The sequence below is a fragment of the Scatophagus argus genome, chromosome 22, assembly GCF_020382885.2.
Source record: "Scatophagus argus isolate fScaArg1 chromosome 22, fScaArg1.pri, whole genome shotgun sequence".
NCBI lineage: Eukaryota > Metazoa > Chordata > Actinopteri > Scatophagidae > Scatophagus > Scatophagus argus.
Window position 1 is genome coordinate 12,973,912 of NC_058514.1, and position 4,696 is coordinate 12,978,607.

Genomic DNA, 4,696 nt, shown 5'->3' on the forward strand with positions numbered 1-4,696 from the left:
GCAGGCGCGACGAGGGCTGCAACTGACGACTGTCTTCTCTTTCAGTTGACAATTGAGTCTGTAAAATGTCAGCTCAAAGATGTTTTATTTACCGTCACGTGATTCAAAACAATAATGTTATTGCTTGAAAAGGATTAAATTATCAAAATATTTACTGTTTTTTTCCACGTTATATGAAGAGTGATTTGTTTGAGTATACTCAAATAGGCCTAATAATAAGTGTAGGTTGACTGTTCACACAGTGACGCCAAGCCCAAAATGTTAACAATAAAACATATTAGGGTTTTTTGTCTCCCCTATGTCATCATATTATTCTTGATTCTACAAATAGCAACATGATTATTTATGAGTTTAAAACCAGCAAGTTTCTGAAACCCATTTTCCTTCCACAGTGGTAAATGATTACAGAGATTTGTACAAAAAAAGAAGTGTGTTGCTAATTGAGCTCTTGTCTTCAAATAAACACAAAAAAATATAAAAAACAGTCAACTTCTTCAACATTCAAATATTTCAAAACAAATACGATGGAATTACCACCAGCATGCCTTTTTCAAAAAGGCAAACATATGCTTTCAAATTTATATTATACCATTTGGACTACAAAATATTTTTAAGGCCTGAGCGTGGCTATAGAAAGACAGAGGGTGGCAGGGTCAGAACGGTTGAAGAGTTTGATAGCCACAGGGAGGAAGGACTTCATGTGGAGCACCTCGGTGGTCTCAGTCTATGACTGAAGGTGCTGCGGTACGATTCCAGTGTGGCATGCTGGGGGTGTGACTTGTTGAGGATGATGAGCAGTTTCCTCAGCATTATCTGCTCAGACACCTCTGCCAGAGACTGCAGTTCCACTCCCAGGACAGAGTCAGCTCTCCTGATGAGCTTATCGAGCCTGTCGGCATCAGCTGCCTTCACCCTGCTGCCCCAGCACACCACAGTGTAGAAGATGACACTGGAGACCACTGAGTGGTAAAACATCTGCAGCATTGTCCTGCAGACATTGAAAGACCTGAGTCTCCTCAGGAGGAAAAGGCGACTCTGTCCTTTCTTGTAGAGAGCATTGGTGTTGACTGTCCAGTCCAGTTTATTGTCTATGTGGACCCCTAGATGCTTGTAGCAGTCCACAATGTCCACCTCAGTACCCCTGATGTTGATAGGGTTGTGTGGAGTACTCGTCTTCCTGAAGTCCACCCTCAGCTCTTTAGTTCCCTATGTTGAGCTGCAGGTGGTCCTGTCCACACCACTCCACGAAGCTGTCCACCACACCTCGGTATTCAGTTTCCTGGTCACCGGTGATGCAGCCCACAATGGCAGAGTCATCCGAAAACTTCTGCAAATGGCAGGATTGTGAGCTGTACCTGAAATCCAAGGTGTACAGTGTGAACAGAAAGGGAGAGAGGACCGTCCCCTGAGGAGCCCCTGTGCTGCTCAGTATGATGTGGTAGCATGTGAACCTTGCTTTGCACTGGGGTTGGATGCGGCTTCTCCAGGCTGTTGCCTTGGGGTTGAAGGCATAGCATTGTCTTGGTATCCTGAAGTACTAAGATATCCCTTCACTGTAAGTACAGGGCCTCTCCCAACCCCTGAAAAACAGCCATACCACACCTGAATTCAATGATAAAGAGATGTGACTGAATACTTGTGTCAATACAGTGTATCTACAAAACTGAGCAACTCACACCAAAGCAACCTATCACTACAAGTAAGAGGAAAACTGGTGTATTATTGATTTAGGAGGTTAACTATAAACTATGATGCCTTTCCCTCCAGTGAACACTTCTAAGCAGTGCAAATGCCCTGCATTTCTTCTCCTAAGTTAATGTCTTTCAGATGTATTTCCATGAGAGATCCAGTTACAAAGACCTTTTGCTCTTCGATCAGGCACAGTACCTGGTTACCAAATGGATTATCAGCATACCAGCTCATGTCTTTGCATGGGTCAGGCCAGAAGATTTAATTAATGCAATGCACACACTGCCTGCTATGGCCAGTGGTGATGATCTCATGAAGTTTCAGCCGTGGAGGATACTGTTGATTTTGACTCCAGTCCATGACCCCCAGCTCTCTCTGACAGTGACATGTCCACTGTGTTTATGTCTACTTTTGTAATTTTTAAAAAATATTTTGAATAGAAAAAGAAGCTAATTTGGTCAAATCTTGAGCACCAAAAGGAGTCGAAATGTCAGTTAACGCGTTGCCACTAAAAGTGGTTGCAAAGTATAGGACCACAATAGTGAATTTTGGTATTAAAACTAAAAATTGGCATTGAAAATAAAACATGAACTGGAAAAGGAAACACTGGCATTGAAACGTTTGTATTTGAAAAAGTTGTACTGGTACTGAAACCAATATTTTGCACTGAAAAATGAAATACAAACATAAAAATGATTCCTTTTTATTTTGATATCTTTTTATCTTTAATTCAATCCATTTCTAACTCTAAAAAAATACAACAGTTTGGAAGTTTCAGGTGAAATCGAGGAAGCTGTTTGCCAGGTGTGGGTTCATGTTGGAGCCTGTCAGAGGCCCCTGAGCAACCAGAGGAGTGACATTTCTCATACACTGAAATCACATTCCTTGCCTTTCCCTCCATACCCCTCCTTGCGTATCAAAACAGTGATACGTATATTATTACCATTAAATAAGACTGTTACTGAGAAAAAGACTGACATGAAGAAAAACTCACAATATTGTCAATGAAAAGGCATAAAAAAATGAAGATAAAATTAAAACTTTTTTTTTATTTTTGATGCAAATGTTTCAATGCCAGAGTTGTCTTTTTCAGTTCATGTTTTGTTTTCAAGGCCAAATTTTCATTTCAGTACCAAAATTCATAGTCATTGTTCTAGCCCATATGAGAGCAGTTGAATTACTATCAAGAGATTACATTAGTTCAAATATGAGTTGAAGAGCAGGAAAGTACTTGAAGATTGATTCAACACTGAATCAGATGCAGTCTTTGTCCTAAATGTTCTTTGCGTGCATAAAGCTGCTGGCATCACAAGCGGCAAACTCAATCTGGGTCATTTGAGCTCAATCCGCTGGATTAAAGTGAAAGGGTCACAGCGAAGCCTGTGCATATGGTGAGAGTCACTTGTCAAATGTGAAGAAGACACCGAAGAACAACGGACCACAACAAAAATACAGTGGTAGTAACTGACATACCACAGACATTAGGCAGCAATATTGTTGTCTTATCTACTAGGAAGCCATGCTTAGTTGTTGTTTTTTAAGCAATAATCAGAATCAGAATCAGAATCAGAAAGACTTTATTGCCATTGTAAGTGAAGAGGTTTCACATTACTAGGAATTTGTCTTGGTGATTGGTGCATACATAGAACGTAACAAGTAATATTTAATAGAAGAATAAAATAAAATAAGGCAACACAAAATAAAATAAGATAAGTAAAATAACAGTTGTCACTGAAGCCAGTGTTAATATATGCTTCAGAAGTGATGCTTTCTCTTTTCCATTCCTGTCAGGAGGATTCATCCTTGCATTCTGATGTAGCCCACATAAAAATAAGAAAATACAGCATGGACAGAAAATCATAGCAGGTGGCCAAATGGCACATAAAATGACCTGTTCCAGAAAATATATCCTGGTCCAATCAAAAGCGTTTCAAGTTGATCATTTAAAGAGCAAAGAGTGTGCTGAAATAGTAATGAGTTTGAGTCTTTAGAGAACTATGGCCAATAATAATTTAAAACGTTGCACATACAACGTATTAGGACTGCCAATGTGATAATGAGATTTCACAATAAACCATATTGAGTTTCCAGACAGTTTGGTAACCCTGGACTGATATTTAGATTTCATTATTCGTTATTTCATTAGTATTTTCTTAATTGACCAAAAAGATGTTTTTGTGACATTTTGTCCATGTAAATTCAATCATTTGTCAAATACGATGCTCCAGTCTTCCCTAAAACATACAAAAATCATTTTCTTAAACCTGTTTCGGTTCAGAGTGTCCAATGCTGCTCTGTATTGTTGTTTCAGAAACTTTTCCACACTGAAGAGAATAAAATATCCATGAGAAACCCATTTTCTCTAAACATAAATAATTCAGTAGTTCTTTGGGCCAATGCGCCCCCAGTTTGGCTGTGTTTCTTGTTGCTGTTAATAGAACAGTCTGCAGTAAACACAGATCTCTATGATTCAGGTGACACCAACAAATCTGAGCCATGATGTCTGTTTTAACTTATCATGAATGCAATTCGTCCTAGGGAAGGTGATGTGTTAGCAGAAGTCCAAACAACCATCACCCAACATGGGGTTCAAAACTGAGATTAAGAGTCACATGTGCTACTGCCTGAACTAGCCAGACAGAAAACAGTGGGTCAGATTTCAGGACTGCATTATTTCTCACGGTCTGACAATATTGAGTGAGGTGGAGGACCACAAATTTAGAGGTTAAGATTATAATATGTTATTTCACTACAATGGCCCGATTCAGACCAAAAGCTTGCAGTCGTTGCAGTAAAAATGCCAGTATTCCCATTCATTTTGAGTGTGGGTAGTGCATTTAGACTGCAGACGTGTGGGCTGCAGGGGGTTCCGAAAAACTAAATGCAACAGCGCTGTGGTGAAAAAGTGGAAACAGACTCAACTTTCAGAGAAACCCAAACCAGCCAATCACATATCCCTATAATCAAACCAGCTGGATGCAAGTCTCAGCACATTTCAACGCATCAA